Source organism: Podarcis gaigeae, assembly GCF_964106915.1.
Source record: "Podarcis gaigeae genome assembly, chromosome: 14".
Taxonomy (NCBI): Eukaryota; Metazoa; Chordata; class Lepidosauria; order Squamata; family Lacertidae; genus Podarcis; species Podarcis gaigeae.
This window is the reverse complement of record NC_139690.1, coordinates 42,265,863-42,279,967: the sequence shown is the minus strand read 5'-3', so window position 1 is coordinate 42,279,967 and position 14,105 is coordinate 42,265,863. Positions and strand designations below refer to the sequence as shown.

Below are 14,105 nucleotides of genomic sequence, written 5' to 3'. Positions count from 1 at the left end.
CTGAGGTACTACTGTAATCCTTGTTTCCTCAGCTATGGGACAACGTACCACCACCACCATCCCTGGCTTGCCAAGGCATAATATAGGATTGTCCAGTACCCATGCAGAATAAGGGCAGGTTGAAGGAGGAAACACTTGCCCTTCCTCCAAGTTGGCTTTTTTTATTCCTTAGTGATGTTGCATAGCCAGCTCTGATTGGCTGCTTAGTGATGCACTCTCTACATGACATTTGATTGGCTGGGAGGAGAAATCCTAGCCAAAGTGACACCAATGCACTAGCAGTGAGAAACAAACACCAGGAAAGGCAAACATAGTGCTATGCATGTGTGGCAGTGATCCCATGAACTGGAATAGGTAATGCATAGAGTGGACTTTAATTTGTGGGCCTAGGATAAATGAGAATTTCCTGGTTTCCTACAAGGTGTGGAAATGTTTCTGCATTTACAAGGTAATTTTTGAAGTCGTGTCCAGTTCTCTCTGTGTCTTATCCAATCTGCTATTGACCGTGCTGTGCTCTTTTTAAATACAGTCATTAGGACATTTAATTTGCTGCTGCTGTAATTTATATTTGCAATTTTGGCGACGATCAATAAAGGAAACGAAAGAGGTGTATTCAAGGTTTAAACTCAGACAAATGAAATGCAGCACTCTTCTTTTTTTATTTTTTAAAAAAGCTTCATTTAAACAGGATTCATAAAGAACTAAAGAAAACAGAAGATGCTAGAACCTATGAATTATGCATGGCTTCCAGGCAACCAACATTCTTATGGTCAGTCTGGGTTCTTTCTTTCTTTCTTTCTTTCTTTCTTTCTTTCTTTCTTTCTTTCTTTCTTTCTTTCTTTCCTTCCTTCCTTCCTTCCTTCCTTCCTTCCTTCCTTCCTTCCTTCCTTCCTTCCTTCCCCTGGGAAATATTAATGTTTAACTATCCAACAGAAAGCAGCTAAGAGTGTCAGAGAGCAAAACCAGATGAAACTGTTGTGCCAATATTCTTGCCATCTTGTCCCTTCCCATCTTCCTCCAGGTAAGTGACGGCAACACCTGTCAGGTCACTGCACAGTGCTGCCCCTCCCTGTCAGCTGCTCCTATATCCGGTGTCCAGGCTGTGAGCCATATTGCTTAAGTAACCATAGGCAGGTCTAGGGGGTGTGCTGGGTTTGCCCAGGTGCGCCCATATGTTTCAAAGGACTTGGGATCAAGGGAAGCAAACAGAGAGAGGTGAAGGCAGAAGAAAAAGACCAGAAGGGATCTGCAGCTTCTGCTGAGTCTTTCTCTGGAAGTGGCAGTGGGATCCATTCCAGCCTTTTGATTCTGCCTGCATCTGTCTCCTGGCTCTCTCTGCATCAGAGCCCAGCTGGCAATCCTGTTGGAGAGAGAGAGAGAGAGAGAGAGAGAGAGAGAGAGAGAGAGAGAGAGATATCTGTGAGGACCAGGGGCTGCTTTTGTGACACACAGACAGGGAGCCACGCCACCCTTGCCTTCCGGATCTGCCCTGCCTCTGCCCAGTTTCACATGGGTCTTTACCTCTGCAGGAAAGATCAACTGTTTCCGCTTCTTGCTTTGTTAGCCTTTTGCATCTTTACCTCTTGCTTGACATTATTTGCTTGCCCTGTCATTGTCTCCCCCTCCCTTCTTCCTTCATTGAAATACAGTGGTACCTCGGCTTAAGAACAATTCGCTCCGGAGGTCCATTCTTAACCTGAAACCATTCTTAACCTGAGGTACCACTTTAGCTAATGGGGCCTCCTGCTGCTGCCGCGCGATTTCTGTTCTCATCCTGAAGCAAAGTTCTTAACCCGAGGTACTATTTCTGGGTTAGCGAAGTTTGTAACCTGAAGCATCTGTAACCCAAGGTACCACTGTAAGTCTATCATCTATCTATCTATCTATCTATCTATCTCTCTCTCTCTCTCTCTCTCTCTCTCTCTCTCTATCTATCATCTATCATCTATCTATCTATCATCTATCTATCTATCATCTATCTATCTATCTATCTATCTATCTATCTATCTATCTATCAGTCATCTATCTATCTATCTATCTATCTATCTATCTATCTATCTCTATCTATCATCTATCTATCTATCTATCTATCTATCTATTATCTATCTATCATCTATCTATCTATCTATCTATCTATCTATCTATCTCTCTCTCTCTCTCTCTCTCTCTCTCTATCTATCTATCATCTATATCTATCTATCTATCATCTATCTATCTATCTATCTATCATCTATCTATCTATCTATCTATCTATCTATCTATCTATCTATCTATCATCTATCTATCTATCATCTATCTATCTATCTATCTATCTATCTATCTATCTATCTATCTATCTATCATCATTATCTATCTATCTATCTATCTATCTATCTATCTATCTATCTATCTATCTATCTATCATCTATCGAATCTATCTATCATCTATATCTATCTATCTATCTATCTATCTATCTATCTATCTATCTATCTATCTATCATCTATCTATCTATCTATCTATCTATCTATCTATCTATCATCTATCTATCATCTATCTATCTATCTATCTATCATCTATCATCTATCTATCTATCTATCTATCTATCTATCTATCTATCTATCTATATCTATCTATCTATCTATCTATCTATCTATCTATCTATCTATCTATCCAGTGGTGAAGCTGCATGCTCTGCTACTGGGGGCAGAGAGCAGGCGGGGGTGTAGTTGGTGCCCAGGGGTGTGACACGCTGCCTGCAGGGGCATGGTTCAAACCCGGGGGCGTGGTGTGCCACCCATGAGGGTGTGGTGCGCCACCCGCAGGGGCATGGCGTATGTTCTGGGGGCGTGACATGCCACCCGTGGGGTGTGGCACCCAGTGTGTGGGGTGTGTGTGTGCACAGTGCATGTCTGGAGGGCTGCCGCAATGGCACCCTACCGGAATAGTGGTGCCTGGGGTGGTCCGCTCCCTCTGTACTCCCGTTCCTCCACCAGTGTATCTACCTATCTACCTACCTACCTATCTATCCCTGAGTGCACACCCTAATGAAATGCACTATGCGCCCCTATGACAATGACACCCCCTATGTAGGAGGAAGATGTGTCAGCAGGCTTGGGCGAACCCACAAGGTTTAAAGAGAAAAAGAGACGGAGAAAACTTTAACAGGGTGGGGACACCCACTGAAACAGCCACATGAGTACTGAGCATGCTCAGTGGCCCTGGAATGCTGCCTGGAAGTCTCTTAGGGGCAGGGAATGGAATAGAGTGGCCATAGTCCCAAGCAGGGAGCACTCCATACTGCAACATTTTGTCGCTTGTCCCACTTGCTTGTGTCTGCCTCCACCTACAATACACATGTCAAGATGTATCAAGCCACTTTAAAGAGTCATAGAATCATAGGATTGTAGAGCTGGAAGGGACCCCAAGGGCCATTTAGTCCAACCCCCTGCAATGCAGTCATATCATCCCTCCAAAGAATCCTGGGAAGTGGCGTTGGCTAAGAGTGCTGAGAGGTGTCACAGACCCTCCAAGTGTCCCTATTTTCCAGGGACAGTCCCGGATTCACAGAGATATTATTTGACCATAATATCTCTCGATAGTTAATGTTTCTGTTTGTATTAAATTTCTACCCTCTCAATATGTGAGTTCTGTATGTGCTACATGTGACTTATGCAGTACTGTTGTACCTTGGAAGTCGAATGGAATCCGTTCCAAAAGTCCGTTCGGCTTCCAAAAGTTTGAAAACCAAATCATGGCTTCTGATTGGCTGCAGGAAGCTCCTCCAGCCAATCAGAAGTCACAGAAGCCCCATCAGACGTTTGGGTTCCAAAAGAACACTCACAAACTGGAACAATCACTTCTGGGTTTGTAGCATTGGGGAGCCGAAATGTCTGAGTTCCTGGGAGTTTGGGATCCAAAGTATGGCTGTACTTCAAAGATGCAGATTTTATGTATGATTCTATGCAGCAACGTGATTTTATGCAGTCTTTTATTCAGGATTTTATACTGTTGGGTTTGGTATTGTATTTATTTATCTCACATGTGAATGACCTAAGACCCAAGCATTAATAAACTGACTGAAATTTTACAGAAGCCATCCTGGTTTCTGATTTGATCCTGGAATGTCCCTGTTTCCATCTGAGAAATACTGGAGGGTGTGTTGTCAGTAGAACTGCTGCCCCCCCCCCCAATTCCCCTTACAGAGCTACACATTTCCAAATGGTTTAACATTAAATCCCTCTTCCCAGGGAACTCTGGGAATTGCAGCTTTGTGAAGGGAAAAGGAGCCTCCTAACACCTCTCAACCCTCTTAAGAAAGTACAGTTCCCAGGACTCTCTGGGGGGAGCCATGGCTGCTTAAAGTGGCACCGCCGTCCTTTAAATGCGTAGCACAGATGGGGCCTAAGTAATTCTCTGCTGCTGCTTTAAGAAAAGGCAAGCGATGCTTCTGTCTGCGCCCCTCTCTGCTTTGCATCCCTGGAGGTGAAAGGATGAAAGGAAGTGTGTTTGACGAACTCATGCCTTTAAGTCAGCCTTTCAAGATGCCAGATAATAGGCAGTATTGTCAAGCTGCCCTGGGGACAGAGTCTAGCATGGTAGTTTAGTCTCCGCACCCCCTCCACCCTGCTCCCCAAATGAGTCATTGTGAGCTCAGATTCAGAGGAAACCATACAAGGGAAAGCAAGAGATAATGAGCCTGAACAAGACAGAGAAGGGAGGGAGGGAGGGAGGGAGGAGGAGAAAGAAGAGTGGAAGGGAATTATATGTTGAAAGGTGTATTTTCTTAAATGAACTCCTGCACATCCGAGGCCTGCATCTTTGTGTGTCTTTTGTACAAGTGTCGTCCCCTCAGCGAAAAAAAGGGGAATTGGAAAGGAAGAAGCGAAGGCCTTAATTATGCACAGTCAACTCTCTCCCCCCACCCCCCACACACCACCAGCCTGTCTCTAGTTTGCTGCCAATTTTATAATCTGGATTGTCAAATGAGCTGAAATCGTCTGGGGAAGCTTGTACATTTGCAGCCAACTGTGGCTTCCGAGGAAGAACAATGCTCTGGAACCATCTAATGGGCAACGTGCGTGTCCCCAAAGTTTGATGCTTGCTGGTATGGATGTCAATGTTCTTATCTTTTCTCGAGAGCCAATTGCAATAAAATTGGGGAGTGAGGAAGTGAAACGGGGCAGGATTGTCTATTAGCTGCTGGTTGCTGTCTTGGTGGAGCATGTTCTGTTTCCAAACGCCCCATTCCAGTAAAACAGTAGAACAAGCATATTGTTGGGAAACAAGCAAATTTGAAAGCTCTTCCAGCCATGGGATCATGCTTATTAGGAGACCTTGTTCAGGGGTTCTGCAGGCAGGGAAGCTACGAGCAGAGAAGGGATGGGGGAGAAATTTGATTCAGTCGGCATCTGAAGGCGAATCTACCAGATCCACACTTCACAAAACGTTTCATGAGCCAGGATAGCTCAGTAAGTAGAGTACGAGATCCTTAATCTCAGGGTTGTGGCTTTGAGTCCCATGTCGGGCAAAGGTTTCCTGCATTGCAGGGGGTCGGTCTAGATGACTCTCCTGGTTCCTTCCAACTCTACCATTCTCTGGTAAAGGTAAAGGTAAAGGTAAAGTACCCCTGGATGGTTAAGTCCGGTCAAAGGGGACTATGGGGTTGCAGCGCTCATCTCGCTTCAGGCTGAGGGAGCCGGCCTTTGTTCACATACAGCTTTCCGGGTCATGTGGCCAGCATGACTAAACTGCTTCTGGCACAACAGAACACTGTGCTGGAAGCCAGAGCAAGCAAGGAAATGTGTTTACCTTTCCACCGCAGCAGTACCTATTTATCTGCTTGCACTGGCGTGCTTTCGAACTGCTAGGTTGACAGGAGCTGGGACAAAGCAATGGGAGCTCACCCCGTCACAGGGATTCGAAACTGCTGACCTTCCAATCAGCAAGCCCAAGAAGCTCAGTGGTTTAGACCACAGCGCCACCTGTATCCCTTTTCTATGATTCTATGAAACACAGCCATACTTTGAAATTTGCACTTCTCTGAATTTTGCAATGCAGTTCTCCAATTAATCAGTGTGAACAACATGTGCATATCAGGTGGAATTGTATATAATAATGCATATATAGTGGTACCTCTGTTTACAAATTTAATTTGTTCCGGAGATCTGTTCTTATCCTGAAACTGTTCTTAAAATGAGGCACCATTAGCGAAAGAGCGCCTCCTGGTGCATGATTTCCGCTCGCATCCCAGGGCAAAGTTCGCAACCGGGAGCAGCTACTTCCAGGTTAGCACAGCTCGTAACCTGACACATGTGCAACCAGAAGCGTTCATCTCCAGACGTACCACTGTATTACTGAAAGCAACCAAGAAAGATGTATTATATTTTTGCCTGCCAACTCCAGCCAGCATCCTTTGTTCCAGCAGGGGCCAGCCAGATGCTTCTGAAAAGCTCTTAGCAGGACATGAAGGCAACAGCTCTCTTTTGCTTAATGAACCCAATGACTGGTATTCAGAACACTAGAAGAGCCCTGCTGGGTCAGACCAAAGGCCCATATAATCCAGCATCCTGTTTTCACAGTGGCCAGCGAGATGCTTATGAGAGCTGGTTTGGTGTAGTGGTTAAGAGCGGTAGACTCGTAATCTGGGGAACCGGGTTCGCGTCTCAGCTCCTCCACATGCAGCTGCTGGGTGACCTTGGGCTAGTCACACTTCTCTGAAGTCTCTCAGCCTCACTCACCTCACAGAGTGTTTGTTGTGGGAGAGGAAGGGAAAGGAGAATGTTAGCTGCTTTGAGACTCCTTTGGGTAGTGATAAAGCGGGATATCAAAACCAAACTCCTCCTCCTCCTCCTCCTCCTCCTCCTCCTCCTCCTCTTCTTCTTCTTCTTCTTCTTCTTCTTCTTCTTCTTCTTCTTCGTCTTCTTCAAGAAGCATCTGAATGCAGCAGAACTCTTCACACTTGCAACACAACACAATTGATATTCAAAGGCGTAGTGCCTATGACAGTGGAGGTAGAACATTGCCATTGTGGTTAGTAGCTGCTGAAAGTTTTATCATTCATAAATTAGTCTAATTTTCAATTGGTGCCCATCACTCCCTCTTGTAGGTGCAAATACCATAGCTTAACTGTGCTTTGTGAAGAAGGATTTTCTTTTGTCTGTCATAAAGCAACATTGAAAGGGAATCTAGCGGCTCTTCTACTGTAGATGCACCCAAGGAATTTCAAAGGGAAGCCTGACAAGTTTTGGTAAAAATGAAGGAAGTTCTCAGGGGGGTTCTGCAGTTCATTACAGTTGTCACCTGAAATTCACAAGAGAATGGATTTTCAATGGACTCTAGAGGCTGCTCCTCGGGCAAAACATCTGAGGAAATTTGAAAGAAAGCCGGAATCATGCTGACAGCAGGATTTCTCAGAAGTGTTCCACACAGAAATGTTGTTGAAGTTTGCAGAATTGTAGAGTTCGAAGGGACCCCAAGGTTCAACTGCTCCAACTCCCCTGCAAAGCAAGGATCTCAACATACAGTCCCCAATCCGATTTGAAACCATACTGGGCCTGCTTAGCTTTGCAAATGTGCTAGCAGTTTTAGAGAGTCATTAATCCAGTGGTACCTTGGGTTACATACGCTTCAGGTTACATACGCTTCAGGTTACAGACTTCACTAACCCAGAAATAGTGCTTCAGGTTAAGAACTTTGCTTCAGGATGAGAACAGAAATCATGCTCTGGCAGCGCGGCAGCAGCAGGAGGCCCCATTAGCTAAAGTGGTGCTTCAGGTTAAGAACAGTTTCAGGTTAAGTATGGACCTCCGGAACGAACTAAGTACTTAACTGGAGGTACCACTGTACCTCTTTTTTGGTTTAGATTATAATCTGATCTGATCAGCTTCCCTCCGTGGCATCTTCAACACTGCATTAGCAGCTTCCCTGGTATGAAGGAACCTGGTAAATGTAATTTCCCAAAACACCCAAAGCCTTTCTCTGGACACCAGATATCCTGAAATCCTTATTCCCCAAACCTCCTTAAGTGTGGGATGCTGCTCATGGTGAGGCACTCAAATAATTTCATTGGGACTGTAATGAAGTCCAGAAGTGTAGCAGGACTGAAACAGGCCTGGTTGTGATGAATACAGGTCAATAGAAATAACTGCCTTCTTACATCTCAGGCTGCCATACAAATTAATGGGTGCCCTGGGTCCTGTCCATGGCCCCATTCTGCCAGACTTCTCCTTAACAGGGACACTGTGAAGCTCCTTCTAACACTCCTGAGAGGGCTGGAAGGCTGTGTAAGGAAGTAGATGACTAGATATGGGTCAGTGTTTACTGTGAAGATCCATCTTTCATCCCTTCCTGGTGAGATCATTTCTTGTTTTGGACTCTGAAAAGTGTGCTTTCTTGGCTGGCGGTGTGTGTGAGTCTGGATCTAGCTATGCAGCTGGTGCCACCGTAGGAGGCAAATTCTCCTCCACTGGTCTTCTTGAGGGAGCAAAGATGACTAATAAATTTTACCTTCCAATCCCGGCATGATTCATAATACCTCCCACCTGGAAAGAAAGCAGCAGCATCCTAGCAGAAGTAATACGACCCAGACACTATGTGGTGGGTTAGTTTGAACTGGTTTAAAGCTGGCCCCAAGATACCAACCAAATTGTTCTTTTGGCTCCTGGTGCTCCAGATGGGGTGCTCTTCCTGGAAACGGCTGATGGAATGGTTGACCACAAGCCAAGAAGCTATATATCAGGCACTTAAGACATCTCCCCTTCCTTCAACACTCCCCACTTCTATCATCTAAATGAATGCATGTCAGACATCTGAAGCCTTACTTTGAAATGGAGCGCAAGGGAAAGAGAAGGCTAGGTGGGAGCAAGAGAGGGAAGGCGAAACTTAAAGCCCTTTGTTTATTTTAGACTGTGCAATTAAGGGATGGAGTAGTGTGATGTTGACTGCAAATTTAAAAATAAAGCACCAATTAACTGAAGCCAGCCATCTGGGCTCATTGGCTGCCGCCCTCGGGACCTGGCTGGTTACTCTAGGGCTCGCACGCGTCTTGCGCTGCCAACAGCTCATCCTTGTTGGTGGAGAAAGTTCATCCATCCCCTTTGTCTGCAGTGGAGATGCAAGGGAGTGAGACTGAGAGTAGGCCAAAGGTGTGTGCAGGGAAGAGAGGTGGGGAGAAGTGGACAGAAGGGTCTCCTGTACATCTTGGGCTCTCATGTGGATGTGACTTAAAAGTATGGTACTGGTGTGTGTATGGCAGGTGAGGGGGGCTCCCAGGTACTAAAAGCAAGTGCTTCTTCAAACAGTTCATCGGGAATCTATGGAATTAGCTCCCACAAGAGGCAATGATGGTGAGCAACGTGGATGGCTTTAGAAAAGGGTTAGACAACACTGGTGGTATTTAACTCCATGGAAATTAGCCAAAATGTACAAAGGAGCCAAAAGTAATTAATTGCTTATATAAATATAAGCATTTATAAATTGTGAAAATAGTAACATAAAAATAGTATTTTGATATGGCGGTAAATTTATGTAAAAAGAATTAAGGAATAAATGGGAAGTTGGGTGTAAAAGATGAGATTTTTTACGTTTATTGTGACATGAAATTGTAATCATAAATGTTTGTCATATTTTTTATCTTAATAACAGATTGTGTAAATTTCATTTTCTTTCCTTTTCCCTCCCCTCTTAAGTTGTACCCCCTTTTTCGGTATTGTTCCCCTTTTTTTTGTTTGTAATAAGCATGGAAATAAAATAAAATAAGAAAAAGAAAAAGAAAGAAAAGGGTTAGATAAATACATGGAGAAAGCTATTAATGTCTACTGGCCACAGTGGTTGCATGCTACTTCCTCTGTTGGAGGCAGTATGCTTCTATATACCAATTGCTGGAAACCACAGGAGAGGGAAGCATAAGAGGGAAGCACAACCCCCTGGGGCCCTGGGTGCCTGAGCACCCACAAAATTCCCCCGCAAATTTTGGTGCCAAGCTGGAACTCCTGGGGGAAAGTGTTGTGTTCAGGTCTTGCCTGAAGGCTTCCTATAGACATCTGGTTGGCCACTGCAAGAATGGGATGCTGGACAAGATGGGCTTTGGGTCTTCTTCTTATGATGCCATAGATGATACAAATAGAACCCTACGAGTTGCTGCAACCAACTTGATCAAATGTACTTAGGATGTCAAATACCAGGGGATATTTTTGGGGGCAATATCCATGTCACCTGTCAGTGAAAACTCTCCATGTGGGTTATATTAAAATAATGAAATCAGCAAATAAATAAAATGCTAGATGATGATGATGATGAGGATGATAATAATAATAATAATAATAATAATAATAATAATACAAGCAGTAGATTACCCTGCCCATTCTCTGCTTATCTCTAGAACCCAATGAAGTGAATTAGCATAAACAAGTACATAGTCATAATAAGAGTAATCAGAATGTGTTGTCTGCCTGCTGATCTTGGAGGACTATATTCCACCGAGGTTTTGGCAATAAAGAGCACTGAACTTAATGACATGTACTTCTGAGCATATTTGCATAGGTTTGCAGCAGCTATTCTAGCAATGGAGGCAAATCCCCTTTCTCCATTTGGTGACGATAACTGGAAAGCCATCCACAATATGAAAAGAACCATGGCCTTAATTACTTCCATTTATATCCTGAAAAATCTTCCACTTTAATGGATTCTGTTGTTGGATTAATTCATATTTCTTCCTTATGCATTGAGACAACATTTATTTGATTTAATTGGCTGCCAAGATCAGTTGATAGTATGGTGGTAATTTACACTTTAAGGCCGAAAACTATCTGAACCTATTGTTTATTTGCAGCACAAGCCTAGCAAGGAAATTCATCAAAGCAAGCGGGATTTTTTAATAGTGTCTCTCATTAGCGTCTCTTAATTAGGTTTCTTCTGTTATTACACCAGGGGATCTGGAGGTGCCCCTGGTGCAAACTTCAAAACTACAATTAAATTAAGTTGAATTCTGGAAGAAACCTTGAACTTCAATTTCTTCCGTCTTTGGTTCAACTTCATCTAGATTTTAATCCCATTGTGTCCCTAGGGCTGGTTATCACATTGTTATAGCCACAACATTGCAGGAGAGATCTGAAGACAGAGTTCAGGAGCCAATGAATTTCTTTAGGCACACACCAAAGACTTGTGTTCCCCAATGAGATTTTCCTATTTTTATTTTCTTTGAGTAGAAGAAGCCCATCTAGTCCACTTTTTTTTTTAATGTTTTCAAAGTCATCTCAGTTTGAAAAGTGCTTCGCTGTTTGTCATGGAAATCACAGAACCGTAGAATCTTAGAGTTGGAAGGAACATTAAAGTCCAGCCCGCACTCCATGTATGGATCTTGCAACTACAGCAGGTACAGGGAGCCAAGATGCAGACCCTCCAAGTGTCCCTATTTACCAGTGTAGTGGCAAATTCAGATGTGTGGGGTCCCTTCATGATAGTCACAGCCACGCCCCTTCTAAGATTATAAAATAATAAGAATTAGGGATGCATTGCAATGCTTGATGTAGATCTCCGTGTGTTGCCTTTCAGCTAGATCTATTGTTTTCTGCTCACATATGCAGGCAAATGATTTTACTTGCTCCAATATAATCTTTGGGAGTGACGTAAATTGTGTTTTCTATGAAGTTCAGTGGAGTAGCGTGGGTTGTCAGCACCCGGGGCAAGGCAAGTAATTTGACCCCCTAACCCGCGGATTTGCGCCCCCTAACCCTACCCCCAGATGTTGCGCCCAGTGCGGCCGGCCCCCCCTGCACCCCCCACGCTACACCACTGATGAAGTTCCCTTATACGTAACAAACCTTGCACCCTGTTCTCTTGATACTGAAGCACACTGTGTTGTCAGCGTTCTCAAATGCTTTGGAGCATACAGTGGCTGCAAAGTTTCCTTTTCTTGATGACTGGGCAGCTCTAGAAAACTGGAGACAGGGACCTTGCTGCAGAAAATAGTAACAGGTTTTCATTCCCCTGCAACCCTGAACCACTGCATCCATGTGTGTGCACACGCGCACATGTGTACCTTAAAAAAAAAGACTGCAAAAATGGGAAAGAATAAACCTACGATTGAGCACTTGCAGAGCTGGCAGAGACTGGAAATAGGTTAATGTGTCTGAGATGACTTTCCAGCCAATGATTTTGGTATGGTCCTCCAACATCCACATCCACCCTTTGCTCCAAAACAGAGGTTAAAAATGTCCCTGCTTCTTCATTCAGGAATGTTCCCCTGGCTCATCTTCCCTGTTCTCCCAGGCTAGAGAGCTTCCTTTCAGGGTCACAAGGAGTTCAGCATTTTTGAAGTGCGCGCGCGCACACACACACACACACACACACACACACACACTGTGATCAGGCAGTGGCTAAGGCAAACCTCACTCACTCACTCACTCACTCACTCACTCACTCACTCACTCCACCTGCATATCTCTGCAAAGGCCCCAGTGCCAGAAACAAGCTGGCAAGCCATTCCTCTGCTTTGCCTGTTTCTGCAAGGAGGTAATTTATTGCAGCTGCAATTCATCCTTCACTGCAAGACAGGGTGTGGAGGAAAAGCGCCCTAAATAAAGTCTCCCAAATATACAGTGATAGGAAAGAATCCTTCTGCTGCTATGTACACTTCAGTGACAGTTGTGGGATTTATAAAAAAAAAGATGAGCGAGAGAGGGGGAGAAAGTAAAAAATGCACACTGTCTAATCTTATTGCCCTCTTTTGCTCCACACCACCCCATTCAATAAGCGTTGCAGGCAAAACTGGAGCCAAAGAGAAGGAAGCTCAAATCTGCTCCCTCTTGCTCTCCATCATCTGACAATAACCACTCCCAGGTGCTCAAGCCTGCCACTGTCTGTTTGCTTCCTTCCTTCCTTTGCAGAGCCAAAAAGCCTTTGTGTGCAGTTACTGTAATGCTAGAGTAGGGGTGTTGGAGGATTTCGACGAAAATGGACACCAGAGCAGAAATTGCTGATGCTTGCTTATTCTCCCAGGTGCTGAACAGAAACCAACCCAGCATATATGATCAGTATTCACTGTTGCTGCTGCTTTCAGTCCACAAATGATGTGTAATTGATTATGGTCGCTCACTGCCAAATTGGCATTGTGTTTGGGCTGGAATGAGTGGGGAGAAACAGCACAATGACAATGTAACTAATGTTATTTATGAATTCCTTACGGGGTGCCAACTTAAATAAAACATTGTGGGGGGCCTAGGTAAGCTCCACCCTGCACAATTGATCACATGAAACAGTGCACACACACCATCAACTTTGTGGGGGCCCGGCCCCCTCAAACATTTTATTGTGGAGGCGAATCCCCCATGACCTCTAGAGGTTGCCTCCTATGACTCCTTGTGCAATTTCCCCAAAGGGGACAGCAAGACGATTAGCCAGCTTTTGGTGGAAGATGAACAGTGGCAGAAAGGAAACAGTGCTGCCTACAGTGCAGGGCAGAATGGAAAATGTTGCCTTCTTACATCTGTATACCTGAAGGAGCGCCTCCACCCCCATCATTCAGCCCGGACACTGAGATCCAGTGCTGAGGGCCTTCTGGCGGTTCCCTCATTGCAAGAAGTGAGGCTACAGGGAACCAGGCAGAGGGCCTTCTCGGTAGTGGCGCCTGCCCTGTGGAACGCCCTCCCATCAGATGTCAAAGAGATAAACAACTACCTGACATTCAGAAGACATCTTAAGGCAGCCCTGTTCAGGGAAGTTTTTAATATGTAATGCTGTACTGTTTTTAACACTTGACTGGGAGCTGCCCAGAGTGGCTGGGGAAACTCAGCCAGATGGGCGGGGTATAAATAATAAATTATTATTATTATTACACCCCTGTGGCAGAGCTGACTGAGCTGGTGTTAAACTTTGTAACTTCCTGGCCTTGCTCACAAGCAGCAAACTCTGGCTCCCATCAGCTCCAGCCAACATGAGCAGTGGTCGGACGTGATGGGCAATACATTCCTACATCAGACAAAGCCCTGGAGTAAATAGTATAATCTGCATTTTACAGTAACATATATTATTAGCGCAATATATTAGAATATGTTTGTGCACGTGCATGTGTGCGCAATTTACTTAGTTCACAAAATTCTGGTGCAAAATACTTTGAAAATGTTGTCA

The 14,105-nt window shown here is 44.5% G+C and overlaps 1 long non-coding RNA gene across 4 annotated transcripts in view; it reads left to right on the top strand.

Moving 5' to 3' along the window:
* Positions 1–783: 783 nt before the first annotated feature.
* The window catches only part of LOC310831384, a 29,640-nt gene continuing 16,318 nt past the window's right edge, over positions 784–14,105 (top strand). For 2 of the 4 annotated variants that reach the window (XR_014557833.1, XR_014557834.1), the window contains exons 1-2: positions 784–1,021; positions 4,921–5,085. This is a non-coding gene — a long non-coding RNA (uncharacterized lncRNA). Of the gene's footprint in view, positions 1,022–4,920; positions 5,086–8,143; positions 8,295–14,105 lie in introns of those variants that run through there. The other 2 variants (XR_014557835.1, XR_014557836.1) reach the window with 2 other exon arrangements.